Source organism: Etheostoma spectabile, chromosome 23, assembly GCF_008692095.1.
Source record: "Etheostoma spectabile isolate EspeVRDwgs_2016 chromosome 23, UIUC_Espe_1.0, whole genome shotgun sequence".
In the NCBI taxonomy this organism is placed as follows: domain Eukaryota; kingdom Metazoa; phylum Chordata; class Actinopteri; order Perciformes; family Percidae; genus Etheostoma; species Etheostoma spectabile.
The window spans coordinates 17,107,762-17,127,450 of NC_045755.1; the positions used below are offsets into that span (position 1 = coordinate 17,107,762).

Genomic DNA, 19,689 nt, shown 5'->3' on the forward strand with positions numbered 1-19,689 from the left:
TAAAGCCGAGCAAGAGAATGGGTTTGAAAATGACGCTTTGGCTCGCTAGACCCCTCCCCCCTTTGTTACTATCACTAAATCTGTCAATCTTGTACCGTTGTCGCACAGCACTGTACACTTAGCTTACCGATGAAGCCAGATTTACCACAAACCCTGGTCATATTTTATGTTTTGGATTGTGACCTTGTATTCCATGATGCAGTAATACTGACATCGTTGGTTTGGGGTTAGGGCGACGGGACCAAAGACAATGTAAATAAGACTATTTCCTTACTAATAAAAAACAATTCGTCTGATAGCTTCGGACAACAAGACAGATGTTGATCTATGGTTCTTGTGCGTATCTTTTTCAAACTGTAGGTTCCTTTTCACGTTACCAGGAGAAACATAATAATCTAAAAGGCATCTTCTGAGATCACCAATGTTGGCTGGGCATGGTGGAGATAAGCTTTTCCTCGTCCATAGGCACGACGGGAAACTTGCTTTAGCTTACATCCTCATTAGCGTCCAAGAACACAGTGGGGACATATATACCCGCGTGGATTTGGTCAGACGTTGCTCTTCCTTGTATGCATAACTTGTAACCCCAAAAAATATGTATATAAATGCTGCTGGCCTTGGAAAAGTAATGCTGGTTCCTTTTTTTTTTTTTATCTTCGTGAGCGTAAGCTAGGATGCCGGACATGGCTGAGTTGTGGCTTAACGTAAAGCCGTAAATAAACACGCTGTTTAATTAATTCCCACACTTTTGCTCTTTATTTCAAGTTGTGATAGAGAGGGTGAAGACTTGGAAAGAGAGCTTTCAATTTGAAATGCAGTTTGGCTTGACCATGATAAAAAACAGCAAGAAGGAATTTGTAACCATAGATTCACAGAAATGACCAGCTATGGCGTGCCAAAAGCGAACTAAAAACCTCCTTTTGGTGTTCTCTCAAAGTTAAACCAGCAGGCTATGGCCCCACTGCACGGCGGTCCACGGGCATTGTGGACTGTTGGAGTGCTGCTTCCAAAGCTGTGACTCGGCGCTCGAGATGTACTGTGCACCTGCCAAGACAAGCAAGGCGCCGCTCTGTGCGTTGCACAGCGCCACACAGATATTCCAGGAGACCTAAGGTTAAGTACGCAGCGGCACAAAGTGGACAAGGCACAGATGCGAAGGACAGACAGCACGCCAGACAGACAAAAACCAAAAGGGAGCACAGCACAAACAGTACATCCCAAAAAACATTTACTCACAGGCTAATGTGTAAGAAAAAATAGAATAGAACTTTTTTTTGGGTTCTTGGTCAAAAGCATGGCAGGATAATATCCTGAGATTTAATAAACGAATGGCTTTTTTTTTCTCGTTGCGAGTGTTACATGAGAAGATTGTAACAACACACACATATGCTCATTTTTCCCCCCAGTAAAAAATGACATTACAGCAAGCAGGGTGGTAGGAACTTGCTTAGCAAAAGACGGGGAATCAGTTAGCACTAGCTCCACCCACCGAGATGCACACAAGAAATAGAAATATATCCCTGAACAAACAATTGCATTTATGTTCAGTTTTGTGTATGGATTAAACAAACAAGAAAAATGTTTAATCAGCTATGTTTTAAGTCTGTTACTTGTTAGTTTGGACATACCAGCCCTAAGCTCACAAAGTAATGAAAACTTAAAAAAAGCTGGGCACTTTTGGTAGAACCAAGGCAAACAGTCTTTACCTTTTCCATTCTTTATGGCAGTCTAGATAACTAGATGGTGGCTGAGGGTACATACTAGCAAACATCAGCAACTTCTCAACTAATTAGTTAAGTCGTACTGTTACTGTAAGGGGATCCCACTTTAGATTCAAGTTGCTAGCGCTTACTGTTTGCCAAGGACAAATAATTCATCCACCTTAAGTGTCTTCGTTTTCCTCCCACAGAGACCTTTTAACTGGAACATCGTCATTCATCCTTCAGTATGCATGCCAGTGTACTTTTTTAAACCTTCATTTTAATTGGATGTTCTTAAACCCTAACTCTGAAATCAGAGTTCAAGTGCTCAAAGCAGTGCAAACCTTTATTGAAAGGGAGGAAATTCATGTAACCAGTCTTTGTTCTAAAATCTATCTCTTAGTCAAAGAAAATACGTGGAGGTCTAATGCAGACGTCTGTTCATCCTCGAGTTGCCAACATGGGAGAGTGTGATCCTTTAAGATCGACCGATGTACTTATTTACCCTTCTCTCCAAAAAGAAAAACTTAGCAGCAAGAGAATGAACTAAGTGTTTTTGTGTGGTAGACCCAAGTGGCACTCCTGCTCCCCAGGCATCTCCACTCTACTACTGTACATTTGTGCTGCATCTCACCATAAAGGACGGCACATGCACGTCCAGAGAAAGGAAGCAAGCATATAACCGTTTAGTGTGGTCTCTTCTTGCGTGGCTTTCGCCATCGCTCATTGTCATTAAATCTATGAAAAGTTTATTTTACCATCAAGATCCAATTCGTCCAAAAGCTTGTCACTTCATCACTGTTCTACTGTTCTGCTCAGGCTAAAATGGGCTTCTCTTTCTTTGCAGGAAGTCATCCGGAAAAAACTCCAGGCGAGGCCAACACGGGGGGCGAAATTACCGAATGTAGGAAAAGAAGCAATTGAAAATGCCCAGACGACTGTTGGAAAGTAGAAGGGAGTGGCCCTTACCTGGTTATACCCCTGTGGAATGGGTCATGTAGAAACAAAACAAAAATATGCTAACAAAGTCCCAAAGCTCTTCAAACATGATTGATAACCTGAGAGTTATACGTGGTGTTTAAGGGTTTGTGTGAGGGATCTTGTGATTATTTTATACACTGCAACCATTCCATATCGGGAAAAATTCTTTGTAATAATGCAATGTAAAGACTAGTAGCTGCTGAGGGACACGAACAAGAGCTAGTATTATCCTCCATGTGTGAGCTGCCACTCCCTGGCTCAGGAAAGGTGGGAACGGATCTGGCTTCATCCCATCAGTGGCGACAGGCTTGTTTGAGAATAGAGCGATCCCTCCTGTCCGTGAACTTTGCGTGCGGTAAATCCTTCAGTCAGAGAGCATCAGATTCTTATTCAAAGTGCCAATTGTGGCATAAGTCAGTGGAATAAGATTCAAATCCAGCAACAATCAGGCAAATAGCTTTGTCGTGGCCCAATCCTGTATTTTTGTCAACAATCCCTAACCGGTGATCAACATTTGAGTCTAATTTGGAGGCATGTTTTCCATTTAAGGGAAGTCATGCAAGTTTAGTACACAGGGCAAGTCAACAAGCGCTCTAAAGAAATTTTTTGTTCCTAGAACTAACAATATGTTCCCAAATATGTCAAACACTTACAATTGAAGCAAGAGAGAGACCTAAGAATAGCCACGTAAGGGAGAAGTTAAAACGATGATCACCTCTCGCTTTATATTTTTGGTCTTTTATTCGGGAGCGAGAATTTGCCACTTCAGTTACGCTTGGACTGCATTATTGTCACCCTCATGGCGGAGGGTTCAACAAAACTCCAAGCATTCTGTTGCAAAGTCCACAGGGCGTGGTCACATGTCAGATTAGATTTTTGGTAATATTGCCAAACCAAATGACAAGTCTTCCTGGAGATATATGAGATACGGCACAATCAAACAGTCCACAAAACACACATAAAAACACCCACAGTGTAAATGAGAGTTGTGATAATGTGAGTAAGGGTCAACCACACACACACACACACACACACACACTTTTCATTTAAAGCCATTCTGAGCAAGTCCTGCAGAGACTGACAGTCCACGGCTGTTTGTTTCAAGCCTCCATGCGAGTTACAGTAGTTATAATTGGGTTACAGACAACAAAACACAGCATTCATCTCTGCCTCCTCTGCCTGTATAGTATTCAAAACAGTACTCCCATTATGTTAACCTATGCATACCTACATTCATTGTACATGACTGGTTTTCAGATCTAAAAAACTGTATTAAGATCCTTCCACGTATAAAATGGTGCTATTTTGTAGTTTGTTACTTGCTCAAGACGACGGCTGATACAGACAGATGGCAGCTTACTTGGAGGTCTTCCCTTTTGCACAGCCTTGGGGCCAACCATTTTAATAGGTTTTTATTTGTAAGCTGTGTTAATAAGGTAGTAGTGTAAGCGAGTAAATGTCATCTTGAAATCTGTGTAAATGCATGGAGAACCAAAAAAAAGAGAATATCATGTTGTGGTCCCAAGAAGGCAAAATGCTATTTTTTCTACTGTTTTTGAATTATTTCTCAATATAGCTCCCTATGGCAAATACTTGACAACAAGTACTGTGAACTGTGATCTTCCCAATGTTTATTCAGCTGGTTAAACAGTCATGGTTGTGCTTTTGTCCTCTGAGATGTGTGTGTTTCCACGCGCCTCATGGAAAGCCAAGGTATTGATTATTAAAAACACTTAACGCGAGACTACACCACCTTTCGCTGAACAGCGGCCATGTGGCTACAAGTGGTAATTACAGATATGGCATGAACATTTGGCCTCATTCCAAGATTTTCTTGAGTCAGTACAACATTATTTTTTTCATCAGACCACTAAAATGGGAGTGTTAGTGTAACAGGAGCACAGTAGACAAACAACAACACTATCAGCAAATGTTACTCATAATGTCACAACAGTGTTAGCTTGAAAGGAATAGTTCGACATTTTGTGAAAATTCCCTTCTTCTGAGAAGATCAAAACCCTCTTGTGTTTCTTCATATGTAAGTACAATACAAAGTCTTCAGCCGGGCCGGTTAGCTAGCTTTGCACAAAGTGAAACAGAGGAATCACCTGGCCTGCCTTTGTGCAAACGTCAACCACAGCGCCTACCGGCACCACTAAAGCTCACCAACTAACACACAAGAAGGGACCCTACATGGGGTCAGTTTTTTTTTTTTTTCAACGATTAAAAACAACAGGATGTGTGTATTTACATGCAAGTTTGTAGGAAGTGCTAGTTTGGCAAGTTAGCCAAAGTTAAGAGTTTCCCATTGCCAGTATCATGACTGCTAAGCCACTGGCTCCGGCTGTAGTTGACTATTTTGCCTACATATATGAGGTGGGTTGTTTATCATGTCATTGTCTCGCCGGGCAGCAATGTAAATAAGCTTATTTCCCATCAATGTTCAAACCGTTGCTTTTAATTGCCACACACGCTGCCAGCTGATATTAGCCTGCATAGCACTGGTCATACCAGACCATTAGGCTATAGTGGCCAAATGAAATTTGCCACTCTGTGAATTGAGCCACCGGTGCAATTTGTTGCTTATTCAATATGTTTAGAGGAAGAATGTGTTATCCTCAGAACGTTACAGCTCTCCACTGTAGGAATAAGCGGGCCGAGTTTAATTTACTTTTATCTACGGTAGAAGCTCTCTGAATTCAACTGATTAAATTAAAAAAGTTGTCATCTGTACGATCATAATGTTTATGCAGCCTCCTTTGGTGTCTATTCCTTACAACAATAGTACCAGTCGGCCGCCTGGCTGAAATAAAAATACAGCTGGTTGAAAGAAAAACTAGGGTGGTTCCCCCAGATTTTCAGATGTACAGTGACAAACCCAAGAGATCAAGTGTCACCCACTGCATCTGGACCCTGAAAAAACAGCTTATAATGTAGTGCCAAGCACGAAGTGAGACAGACATAAGTCCCTTCTTGTATCAGTTCCTTTTTTTTTAAGAAAGCTGCAAGCAACCAACTTTAAAAATCTGTTTTGTTACTATAAGCACTTCAAACACTCGTCAATTGTGTGAAATAAAATCAATAAAGTCTAAAATGTGGGAGTGAGAGCCGTCACCAATCTGGGGAGGTGTTTAATGAGAAACGAGTCATTTCATAGAAGTCCACAAGAACTGTTGATTTACAGCGCTTGTTATTCTGTGCTCGATTGCCCCTTCTGTATGAAAATATATGACAAATTGATTCACCCATTCCGCTGAATACCACTTGTCAACATCATGGAAATGGCTGAAGGAGTTTTCTTCATGTCATCATACACACAAACAATACAGTTTTTGACTTGAATTTTACCATGACCCCTATAATGCAACCCTTTGCTATTGACACTGTAATTTAACCTCAGGTGCAGTCCCATTCTTCTTCATCCATCTTTGAGGACGATTACACATTGATTGGGGTCCAACCTGTGGTGAATTTCACGGAATTGGACATGATTAGTAAATTTATATATAAAGGTCTCACAGCTGACCTACAGAGCTTTAGAGACAGGGTTTTGCAAGGATACACCAAAATGCATGCAATGAAGAAAAGAGCACAATGGGGCCCTAATTCTTAAATGGAAAAAACCATGTCTCCCTCCTTGAGCGGTTGCACGGCCCAAGCCTGAGCATCCGTGGAGAGACGCTCTCATTAAGAGAGCGTTTTTAAGAATCTGATGGTCAAAGCCTCTCCTCGTAAGAGACTTGTTGAAAAGCCTCTTGGATTGCAACAAACACTGTGCAAAACTTTTGCGTCTCCACAAAAACTCAGGTTAATTGCTGGCTAGTGCTTTTCAACAAAGTACTGAATGAATAACTGCCATTTTTTTTTTCTTTTTCTTTCTTTTTTAAAAATTCTCAAAATGTTCCAAATCATGTTGCCTTTGTCATTACGGGTGGATAAAGTGATAACTATAAGATTGTAGCATGAGGTTGGCACATCAAAAAACTGTAAAGGGGTTGAGTACTTTTCCTAAATGCACTGCAACTCAATAAACACCTGAGGAAGCATTCATCCGGACAGATAGGTCTTCCTGTGCAACCTCAGCCGGTAAAACTCTATTCCAGCTTTTGTGAGGAAACCCTGTGGATTTCGACACATCAACACAGCAGATGATTGCAAAGCACGGTTTGTTCTCTCTTGAGCATGTACAACCTTTTAAAGGCATTGTGCCTATAGAATAAGCGTAGTCAAGCTGAACTCTGAGCGTTTGTGCAGTATAAACTGCAGTGGTTGCTGCAATGACAAAGTGATCTCCCTAAGAGGTGCGGGGTCTGTCAAGCAACCACCGGTGGCGTGGTGCTCCCTGAGGCCATGGCTGCATGTTCCTCTTCGGAGGATGGCTTGCAGTGACAGCACACGCTATAACTTACTCTCTGTCACACCTTTAAAACTGATGCTGTGGGACAACAATCAAACGATGATATATTGGCTCTGGCCTGCGCACAGCAGGCCGGCGGGATCAGAATGTGACGAGCAGGGAGGGTTGTGCGAGGTCCAGGTATCTGGCCATCTGGAGTTATTTCATGTCATCATGACAGATACTGCATCATTATCTCTTCCTAATGGTCCAATGGAGGCTGCAAGCTTGCAAGATTTAGAGTTTCAAAGAAATCAGGGAGAAAATGGTGTGTTGCAGAGGGTCTGGGCAGTGGCGGGGTAACGAGCCATCATAAATATAACCAATTATCCAAGTGTAACATGGATTGCGCTGTTATCATCTAGGGTGGTATAATTTAAAACACAAAGTCAGGTTGGTCTTAGAAACTCCTGTTATCTTTTTTGGGCTAATTTTGGATTACATGGTGACTCAAGGAGCACACAAAGCTGTTTGAATTACTCAAGGAACCAGGCATGGTTCTGAAAACGAAAACAATCCGTTTTCCCATTGATCTGCGTTGCACTCGGGATCCATTGCATTCTAAGGGACCACGGATTTTGGACTGAGCCCTGGAAAACACATCTCTCCACCTCTTTAGGTGCCCTTCTTAAAACCAAAACACAATTGTCTTTTGATAACCTTGTGGCCCTGTTTAACCTACACTCACCAATTTTACTACTTATTTCACTGGGTGCTTTTACAGGAAAAGCGGTGAAGTGTTTCTCAGTCTTCAACCATTCAATTCCCCCCCCCCCAGCACCCCAAATACGCCCACAGGATTTCACTGCTAGGTTTTAATTTTTACCTCCGCTGTTGTCAACTCAGCCATTCGTTGTCTCTAATCCCAAATTCTCTATCTAGGCTAGCTCCAGCTTGGCTATTGAGAGTGATACGTGCACAAATTTACAAGTAGCCTATTTTGTCACATTTTAGTGTTAAACTGAGCCGAGGAAAGACTGGTAAAGGAAATGGAGACACTGGAGTCCAACAAGTGAGCCTGTGAGCCTTGCACTACACCACGGGAATGTTCTGCAGTTAGATTTACGACATGTGTAAAAAAAAAAAAAAAAGTGTATTCTTAACCCATTGTCGGAGACTTCTCCTTCTTATCCTCAATTTTCAGCGCTACAGGGAAATGTCCACTGAGGCTTGATATGCAGGTTGGGCTCAGCTGTGTGGCTTTAAGAACCCATGATGTCAGAGCCTATTTAATCCCTTGGAGAGACTCTCATCAGCGGCATTGTTCCAGGAACCATGGTCTGTTTCTCTGAGGCAACACAAAAAACCTGCCCAAAATGTGGTCCCCACTCCCCCTCCTTTGCACCCACATCCTCTAGCTGAATGCCAGCATGCCGCCTCTGGCACAACCAGTCTCGGCAGCACAAATAAATCCAGATACAAAATCCTCATGTATGGACACCAGTGCCACATTTCCCTGGCAACCGACCGAGCCCCCCCCTATGCTCGACGGAGAGCTGTTTGGTTTTTCTTTCATCTTAATAGTTTCTATTAGAAGAAGCCGAGTGTCTGTGATGAAAGCAGCGTTGTTTACTACAGGGCGAGGAATTATGTGTGTTGCCCCCGGCAGGAATTATAAACATTGCTGCTACTGATTTCATAGGCCCAACTTCTTATGCCTCTTTATGCAAAAGCTGTAGGTGTGCATTGAAATACAGCACCGGCCACGACAGGTGATTGATGCCAAGAGCTGACAGAGCGATGAAACCAACTACTCTGCAGTTGAGTTCAAATTTAAACACATGAGGTTCGGTATCAAAATCTGGACGCAATTACGTCGCATACAGACCAAGACCTAATGTAAATCAGCGACAGCACGTCGTGTTGAGTAAACTTTACTGGCATCGGTTAAAGCAAGTTTTACGAGCTTGTCGTGGAAACATAAAGATTAGTAATAATCGTTCAGGATACCCAGGAACTCACATCTGGTTCTCATTAAGACCATTTGACTCTTGGTTGTCGCTAAAGTTCTTGTTAGAGAATTAATGGTAATGATTCTTAGATTCAGACCAGGGAGACAAAATTCCGTACCAGTATAAAGACCTTCAACCACAGCCAAGTTGCATTGAATACTTCACAGTGAGGTTCAGAGAAGCTGTTGGGGCCCAGAACGCTTTGGATCAGGTGGCATTAATACAGCCTATAACAGAGAAATCGGAGAATAGGAAGGAGAGATTATCACAAAGAGAGAGAGACAGGAGTGGAGAAAGGTTACAACAACAGAGATGAAGCTCACAAGTTCAAGGTTGGTGCTTCTGCTGGAACGGCCTATTCCCCTGTGGACAAGTTCAGGTCCTTCAGTAGAATGTACTCGCCCTGCCAACAAAATACTTACAAAATAAAGGCTGACGCTCCAAGTAAACCCCTTCAGCTGAGTTCAATACTAGAAGTATTTTCACTTTCCGCGACCTCTGCCATCCCCTGCCTACGGCTCCTGTGTAGTTACTAAAGTAGAATTTAGAGTCGAGAAAGATATTTCAACATGAAAGTTCCTTGTGTTTTTTTTGCCATGTCTCCGTACTTTTATCGTAACTGATGAATTGTGTGTGTGCTTGTCGATCCAACGTCCAAGGATTGATCCAGAGTTGTGAATAAATACATTCTCCTTTAAATTAATATTTAGACATCTGGGGAATATAACGATAATGTTTTATATCACTTTCTTTTTGTGGAGTTAGATGAGAACGATTGTATACACATATCTAAATCAATCAGCTGTGTACCCTTAGCATGCAATAAAGACTAAATATATTGGCTGTCAAGGTAAGACAACACTGCCCTACCAGCACCTCGAAAGCTATATGAACACATCACTATACTTGTTTTGTGTAACTCCATACAAAAGCAGCGCTCACTAAAAAGAGTTACAAATTCTACCGCCCAACTTCCCTTCCCGAGCCACTCACACCTGTGACTGGGGTGTTCCCACGGCCAGTGTGGGGACATAATCTCTACCCTATAGTCCTGGGTCCCCCAGCCTCATCCCAGTAGTACGTGCCTGGGAACACACTCCTAGGGTGGCCCCAAGGAGATCCTTACTAGGTGGCCCGATCACCTCGTCTGGCCGTCTTTCCATGCAAAGGTGCCAAACGACATCTACTCTGAGGTCCTCTCAGATGACCGAGCTCTTCCCATCTCAAGAGAGACGCCAGCCCCCTCCAAAAAAAATCCATTTTGGCCCCCCGATTATGCGCCATACAGTCTAGTTTTTTTGTCCTGATACCAGCTTTCATGACCATAGCTGAGAGCATAGGGGTAATTTAACAGTGGGATGGCAACAAAACTGGCTGTCACCCCCTTCAAATATTAATCATAATTTCCTTTACATAAATAAAAAGACATTTTCACATGACTGATGCAAAAGGCAAAATTTGTTGCAGAAAAATCCACCAAATGCAGAAATAAAGGTTTGAGATGCCAAAAACTGTCAGTTTATTTAAAAGTGAAGCAGAGCTCATCTCCCCCCAAGCTTGCCAATGTTGAAGCCAACTAAAAAGTAACGCACTTTGGTGAGGGTAGGGAATGAAAATTGACTGGTTATTGAGAGCTTTGCCTTGTGGCTCAGCTCGTTTTTCGTCATAGGTCCTGTTGGTCGTAATAATGCCTTGTCCCCTCAATCTATAAACCTGTTGGATCCTAGTGGTTCACTTGGTGGTAGGACCTTTACCCAGAGGTGTGTGCCATTAGGGCCAGCAAGGCCCTTCTTCTGGCAGAGATTTTCAGCATCAGCATATTATATTTATAATTATAGCCTAAGTATGTATTTTCTAAAGACTATATATATATACTATATATTTATTAATTTCAATGCATTTTACCAAAGCCGTTCCAAGTCAATACCATATTTCATCATATCTCATACCCGAGCTCGGTTGTGCTGCTCATTCAGGCATGGCATCTCATAAGATTACAGCTTTTATGCCAATCAGATTTCTTCCCTGTGCTCTCCGTCCTGTGAAAAGTTCTACCTGAGGACTTGTCGATCTCATATTCTTTAGCAATCAAATTTCGTTTTCTCCCCTTTTGGGCGTGTTCATTGACAGAGGGGGCCTTCTGAACTTAAGGCCACCTACGTTCGCATTTTTCGGACCAGTTAGTAACTGAAGCATACTAGCTAGAATCAACATAACCGTAGCACGCGTACATGTCCAGTTCGTTTAGAGTTTTAATGTAACCTAACAGTTATAGACAGAAGGAGGATGACCCGTTTTCTTCAAATGATGGGCAGACTTGGTAAGTTTATATGCATATTTTCGCCATTTTAGGTTTAAATTATTTTACTGAACGCTAGCTAGCTATCTGTTGCTTTAGCTCGTTGATGCTGGTGTTAAGCTCAAGTGTGTTGTGTGAATGTGGGTGTGTGGGGTGTGTGTTTTGTGGTGTGTTGTGTGTGTGTGTGTGTTGAGCCCATACATTGTACTATATATTGTTAAGGTACTTACGGCTATGGTTGAGCCCCAGACGCCTGCTGAAATTATTATTTTTTTTTGTGTTGCTTTGGGTCGTTTGTGTGAGTAAATGTGACCGGATTGTGGGTTTGTGTTTTTTGGTTCTTATCACAATTAATTTGGTACTAAAGGGATGCAGCATGATGGTCATAGGCCCCTCCATAAAGAAAGTGAAAGCGCGTGGAAAGGATGGATTCAGTGGTTTTTTCTTCTGGTGTTGGTTTTAAAATGCCTACTTACATTTTAATATATATTATATACTTATCATTTTTTTTTTCCCCCAAGTAAAATTATAATGTTCCCTGTAGGAAAGAGACATCTTTGTTTGTTTTATGATGCGAATTGTTTAAAACATTGATAACTATGGTTTGTAAAATTTGCAAAATAAAGACGAGAGAGAGCGGAGTGAGAGAGATGAGAGAGAGAGAGAGACCACCCGAGGAGAGAGAGAGAGAAAGTGAATGCTTCAGTCAACGCGCGTAATCTGGTCTCATGGGGAATGTATAGGTGCGACTCTTGCCAGTGTGACCTAACAGGAGACAATGACTGCAATTGTTCTTTTTATTTTAATATTGTTTTAATGAGGAGACTGACTCTAGCAGAAAAATTACATACTGGTCTGTTAAAGCGGATGTAGTCCAATAGGACATACCAACGTTGTACTTCCGGGAAGTAGCTCAGTGTCTTCATAGGCGATGGCCCCGATTAACTTGGGCTTTCTTTGTGTTAGCGTTGCTGGAGCGCCGTTTTTTACGCGACGCGCCTCACATTTTTAGGAGCTGGTTGCAAAAAACTCAAAACTCGGAATTAGAGAAAACACCCGACGTCATTGCAGTTTTTCCTTATTGTCCACTTGGGGTGAAACGAGAAGTGGGGTCTCCTGCGTACTGTCGGTGCGTCATTAATAAAATAAAATGCTTCAAGCTGATCTTATTGCGCCCCCCGCTTCTTTAAAATTTGCCTTCAAACAAAAAAGGCCCAGTGGGGTAAACCTCGCCCAAGAGGTGCTTGTCTGTCATCACGTTTTGTCGTGAGAAAAAAGTCTGGTGTCTTGCGTGCTTTCATAGTGCTTAACGGACCTTTTTAGTTGTGAGTCCTCATAGGATTGTCTTTCCCGCCATGTGACAGACCATTGCCGCTCATCTCAGAGACCAGAGACATTGACCCCTCCCCTACACGACCTCCCCTACACTTAACGTCAGCGTCAGAATCATCCGGCACCCCCCCCCCCCCCTGCTAAAGCGAGAGTGCTGGATGGCAACCTGTTCATTTCCGATGTGGAGTCGATTAGGAAAAGAACATATTATCTGCCCTTTGACCTCCTGTGAGCCATCTTGAAAAACCTCTAACTGTGTGTGGTTGGAAATACAAGCCCTCCATGTGTCCCAGTATTATCCATTTGAATATCATCACGTCCTAAGCAGGACAAAATAGAGTATTCACTCATCTTCGGACAGAAAACAGCTTCAAAATTACAGTTGTGAATTTGGCCGTGATGATGGATGCCCCCCGCAGGATACATGACAATAAATACATTTAACAGTTGTAGTTGTAAGCAAAATCCTCGGAATATATAAGAGTCGAGAGCTTTGGTCCAACACTCATAGTGAGAAAAACCTAAACATTGTAAAGTAGATACCTGATTCGTTACTCTTCCTGTACACTCTGGTGCTGTTCTGAGCTGAAGCAGCCCCACTTGGCACTGTAGCCATGCAGGCTCCCGACGAGATAGGAAGACGAGCTACGCGGGCGCGCAACGGAAGCAGCAAAAACGGACTCGTTTCCTGGGGGATGAGTCCATGACCCTGAAGCGGCTGGGGTTACCCTCTCGTACAACGAAACCTCTGCTCGACACCAAAGCGAGGGATGAAGACGGACAGGCCAGAAAATCCTGAATTGTCTCAGTAAGTTTTGTATCACAGGTAGTTGATGACTTTTCGAAGATTTTTTTTTAAGCCTGTTCAAATGTAACATACGGTTATTAATGGGCTATTAAAGCAGTTTTTACTCTTCTTATAGGAACAGTTTTAGTTGCAAGTTCTGGTATACCCAGACTACCCAGGACAGCTGTCGGATATAGAAGTTGTCAAGTTATCTTTCTTTTGTTATTTTGGTAACCCAACCCCTGTATTTGGCTAAAGTTACCCCACTATTGGGCTCCTTTATTGAACTTACCCACATAACGTATTGGCTAGTCTCAGTTTGTAGCCATTTGAACTCTGCCAACAACGGTCGAGCATCATAACTATTTATTGTATGAGGAGTTCTTTCCACAAACGACCACCGACTCACCGTATAGTTCAACAACAACAAAGAGGAATTTGTCAATCTGTGAAATGACATTTGACCCCTTTCAATTGAGTCACCGTCCCGTGTTCTACTGTGGAGTCAATATTTCATACACGTCTATGAACAACTTTTACGGGCAAGTCATGGAAAAACCGGGGGGGAAATACTATTAGATATAAAGGTCAAATGATCACCCAAAGCCTATAAAAGTTTATTGAATCACAGTGGGAAGGAATGATGATATATCTGTGCACTCTCTCACGTTTGGCGCGATGTGTAAAGGGTTATCTGGCGGTTTTGCGTCTCCTGGGGTCATAACATGGGGATTATCTCTGCGGTAATGGGGAACAGGCAGCCATTTTGACGAGGAGAACAAAGCCACCTGGGCAAAACCGGGGGGGAAAAGTAAAACGTATAAAGGAAAACGGGCCCAGTGATATAAATAAAACGGGGAGGGAAACATACAGGATTCTCCTTCCATTTGGGGTTCCTGTGGCTGGATAAAGCGTAAAGCAGATACCCAACACCTGTGCTGCAAGTGAAAAGATAATCTTTAGAAAAGCTGTTGCAAATTTACTGCAACTGTGACGATCAGAGTCGGTCTGGTCAACGGACCATGTGTGGAGTCTACGTGCAATACAGATCAATGCTGTGTTTCAGGGACTGGGCTGAAAGGACACGGTTTCGTGGGCTGAACCCGAACCGCCTTCACCGGAGCTTTCCTCTGCTTCGCAGACGAAGCTGAGCTACACTCCTGCGAGCACAGTTTGACCATTGGTCGCAGAACACACTGACAATGGGCCATCAGTATCGGCAACCCATGCGTCTTAACCCTTGTGTTGTCTCACCGTGACCATGAACTCGATGATCCTTTCTGGTCAATTGAAAATGGAAATTCTTAGGCGCTTTTTTGACGTTTGTTTTTAATGCTTTTTTAAACATGTTTTGTCACTTTTACCCCCTGCTTCTGTCGTTTTTCAGATGCAGTCAATCATTCTACCATAATCCAATTTATATACACATATACCTAATTTTAAGATAGTAAAAAAGCAGAAATATGAAATTCTTTGACTAATATGTGAGGGATAGCACAGACTGGTTCCATTGTCAAATTGAGTTCCGGGTACAGTTTTACAACCATTAAAACACTTTTCGTTAAATTACTTAATTGAAATTAAAAACAACAAAATCACTGACTGAAAGGCAGGTCATTAATTTTACATGCAAAGAATGCCCTCCTTGCGAATTTTGCTTATGTTTGGGGTGATTTGGGTTGAAAGTAAAACCACATTTCTGATATAGAAGTGTTGAAAAAAAAAAAAACAGGAAGATTTGCCATAAGTACTCAACCACAGGGTTACGCCACAAAAAAGTGTGTAATGAGCACATGTGCTCCTCAGATGTCACCATGGCCAGGGCTTTTGGAAGTCCTTCGAGCCTTTGTTGTGTTCATAGAGCTTTAAGTCAGTGAATTATTAAAAACAGGATGACACAAAGTATTGCATTTGCTCGAGAATTTAAACCTACCATTGAAAGTGTTCCAGTATTTATTTGTAGGTTTAAGCTTTGTATAATTTTGATTCCACCGCTCCACCATATCTTATCAACATATACAGTGTGTGTGTATATATATAAAATATCATATGGTACCGTTTCAGATTGCTGTCGGCACGTCAAAAGTGGACCTAGAATAGTAGACAATAATATATAACCAAATTACGTGTAAGCAAAAGTTTAATAGGCATTTGCAAATTCATAGTTTTTACCACAACCCAAACATTTCCCTTGTTCCGCATGTTTTTGCAATGATGCCAACTCGGCAAATCCCTGTACCAAAAAAAATGTTCCAACGCGGAAATCGAAAACATGAATTTGAATACTTGAACCAATACACTGAATTCTGATATCCAATGTTCATATTTACTCTAAACAAGAAAGTTTCTTACGTGATTTATCCTTTCCTAGTGCGGTGCGGTTGTGGTATGATAGGAAGAGTGTACCGGCCCCTGCTGGGTAGAATAGTGATGGAGTCCTGCCCTGAATGTGCTGTAAAAATGTCCATTATCTGTATGTGTATACATTTGTTATTTTTTTTTAAATGTAGAACAATGAGTACATAAACATGTTAAACCAAATAAAGTTTATTTAAAGTCTATTTTGGTCATCAATTACAGTTTTGATTTTGCTGATGTGAATTTATAACAAGTTAATAAAACTGTGACTAACCACAAGTGATTTTTAAATACCTTTCAAGCCAAAGGAGGCGTGTCGATGAAAACAGCATACTGACAGAGGAGATACCAATGATCTATCCAAACGCCCCATTCACATTGCTAGGCCACACATTTTCTCACTGCCTAGAAGGGGTAAAATTAGTGTGGAAAACAATAATTCTCAGTTAATCAAAAACAGAAGATAATCTGCAATAATTTGATAAGGAAGTTACTAATTTTTCTACAAAAATGCAAAAACAAAGTGCTGGTTATTTCTTCTCAACTGTAAAGATTTCCACTTAAGACATTTGTAGAAAGATATTAAGATGAATAGTTGGTGTTAGCTGGGAAACACCCTGACGAATTGCCGTCAATTTGAGATTTGCTCTGCAAAGTCAGTCCTTGGCCACAGAGCCGTTCCAAATTTTTCCAAATCGATGGCACCATCACAAACGCTTGAGGCGGGTTTTACCCACGATGAACAGCAAGCAGCTTTTTGTTTCCATACAAAACGATGACGACAAAGAGCAGCAACGTTGTGTCGCCTGCTACGTCAGCTGGATCATTGGTCTGATGGTTGACAGGAATTCAAAACTGTACCCAGAGGCGTTTGAGGGCGTCGTGGGTGACGGGTCGAACCGACCGTATTGGGAAAGGAGAAGAAAAGATGCTAATGAGAGGTGAGGCAAAGAAAGGAGGCTGTCTGGGCCCCAAACGCAGCATCGGGTTAAATAAAACTGGAGAGAAGACATGGAGAGAGGGGATAGTTGGGGGCGGTCAACGAGGCTACACATGTTTGGTATGATGAAGTGTATAAACATATTCAACTCTCTTCCTGGGAAAAGCAAGAATCTCGTAGGTGGCTGATGATTAATGAGCGAAATGGAAGCTACGGCCCTCCAGGCAATTAGCTAGCATAAAGACTGAAAATCTTGGGTAAAGTGTGTATTTTGGGTCAGTTTAAATCCCTAATTAACCTCTAATCAAGCTATTTAACATGAGCTATAAGCAAACAGTAGGTTGTATGTTAAATGCTACCAACTACCAGTTTAGCTACCTTGTTTAGCATAGAAACTGGAATGTGGGGTTAAACAGCAAAGCTCTCAGCAAGTTAGCAAAAGAGCATATTTCCCCCGAACAGATAACTTAAAACATTGATACAGATAACGGACAAAAACAATTAGTGCCAGCCTTATTGGAACTTACTTGTCTTGGAAGAACAATGAAACAACATCAGCTGCTTTTTATTGACGCCATTTCGACAGAGGCTATAGAATGACATGAAAACGTACTAAAAACATATTAGAGTTGAAGAAGCGGTAGCTTTCCCTGAACGCTATCAGCTTCTTCTTACTAGAGGCTCATTACTGCTACTTGCTGCGTTTGGACCAAAGCAAGCTTCTTCGTGGAGGCGCTTCTCTTGAACCACCTGTTTTGAGTACGAAAATCACCTGTTCATCTTGTTGACCTTTCTCTGGATCTGCGAAGTGCCGGGTTTTTCTCCTTACTCCTTAGCCCGGGCCTGAACCTCTGTTTTGCACATTCCCACTTCGTGTTCAAGAGCGGGCCCCGCCTGCACGCCGTTCGCCTTATGGGGCATTCAGACGTAGACTTGGCTGGAAAGATTGAAACAAAGCAAAAGCAAGTGTGACAACCTGGTAGGAAAAAAAAAAACAGGGGAAAATGGTGTTTTTGTGACGGAAATTGCTGACGTTGCTGGTCGGGGGAGCCCGCAGGCTGTGGTTTATTCTATGAAGGCTAAAAATTAAATCATTGGTCATGAACTGATGGAGCAGAGCCTGAAGAAGAAGGATTCCCAGCGCGAAAGAACAAAAAGACAGAAAGGGAATGGGGGAAAAACGTTGAAATGAGTGAAAGTGTGTGGTGTGTGTGGCTTATTGAGGTTTTTATCTCAGATGTGTCTGTGTGTGTCGAGGCAAGTTTTATAGATTAAGCGTTGATAATGGCTGATTGTAAGTACCAGCCCAGCCTAGGGCTGGCGAAGGGTTCAAGGCCCTCAGGTGAAGGTGTGCCTGGGCCCTGAGTCCAGCTGGTGGCGTCCAGAGAGAAACTGAAATCCATCCAGCAGAAAAGAAAACGCTGCACCGCTTTATGGTTGACAGTTGATGAGCTTTTCTCTGCATTGCAGGGAGCTTAGTTCCTGTCGTTGGTGTTAAAGACGTGTAGGGACCTTTTCCTCGGAACTTGATTCTATACGGCTCATTGTAGAACCTTAATAAAGAACGTTAGAAATAAAAAAAACAACCCTAGTAAACTAAAGAGTTAGCAGCAGCCATTTCTTTGTGACAATACAAATGAGCATCAACTAAGTATAAATGATTTTTATCAAACAGGCGGGAGCAAGTATCATAGATTAGACACACATTGTTAAATTCACATAGGACAGGCGATTTTATTTTCTCTTCACCCCGTTAGCGCGCCCCGTGCTAGAGTCATTCATTTACGATCCATCTCAATGCCAATCACACCAGCGCTTAATTGCGGACTATGAAATTCAAAACCTTCTAACTCGCCAGACTGCATTGTGTAGGATGCATCATGTCCTCTTCAGTGGATCATGAATATCAGCTGGGCCCGCTGAAGGTTTTATAAACAAGGTGCACCTGCGCTATCGGGAATTAAACCACGATATGGGGTGTGTGGGCCTCATGTGAACTCTCCCCCGCCCCCCGTATTTTAGAGGAAGCACATTATAGTATTTACGATACAATACTTCCAAGAAAATTGCTGTCCTTAAAGGGTTGGATTTATCCTAACTTTTTTTAATTAAGGCAACATTTAGATCAATTTCCAAAGTTTTTTTTTTTATCCTCTTTGTAGTCAACTTAAGGCATGGGTTCTAAACTTATGAGCAGCACTGCACATTTGGTTGTCTCCTCCACATCAGAGCTGCACTCAAATCATCCCCCGCTGGGATGTGTGGGCGTCCTTGGGTGCTGGGGTCGAACACAGCAAAAGGTAGGGACCGGGATTGGGTGCTGGGGAACTCCAGCACACGGTTGAGTCGGCAAGTCTCATCTTTTACTGTGCACGCAAACTGGGATAGAATGAATTTGATCTCTGGGCTGCGAATAAACAGAGAAAAAAAAATCGTTAATGCAGCTTGGAACCGTATGGTGACACGTCCATGATCAGATCAATGACTCGGGGCAGTCGTGGCCCCTAGGGTTTCCTTAATTTCGGCTTTTACTTTGTCGTTTATGCGAACCCAACAACAAAATCGAGGATTTAATTCAGGGGGGATACCGCAAAGTCAAATTAGGATTCATCCTCTAGGGAAGAGACACAAAAACAAGTTTGGGAAATGAGTACTCTTCGCTGTAATTAGCTAACCACGTATCGTACGTGCTGTATTTTTTTGACTACAGTATTTATCCACCTTTCTGCATCCTTGAGAACCAAAAACTAACGTTCCCTAACGTTCTCTAAACGTTCTGTGTTAGTGGGGAAGGTACTTTTCCGAGCTAGATAACATATTGAGACAGCTGTAACAAAACAAAGTGTTATCCAGAATAAGGTTTGATTACCATAATGATATGTATGCAAAAGTAGTTCCCAGAAATGATGTGTGATTAACTAACAGGAAGTATTCTCAGAAGTAA

The 19,689-nt window shown here is 42.2% G+C and overlaps 1 long non-coding RNA gene across 1 annotated transcript in view; it reads right to left on the minus strand.

Annotated features, from left to right (window-relative positions):
* Window positions 1–3,628: 3,628 nt before the first annotated feature.
* The window catches only part of LOC116673384 (uncharacterized), a 24,097-nt gene continuing 8,036 nt past the window's right edge, over window positions 3,629–19,689 (minus strand). The window contains exon 3 of the long non-coding RNA XR_004327829.1: window positions 3,629–3,719. This is a non-coding gene — a long non-coding RNA (uncharacterized LOC116673384). The remainder of the gene's footprint in view (window positions 3,720–19,689) is intronic.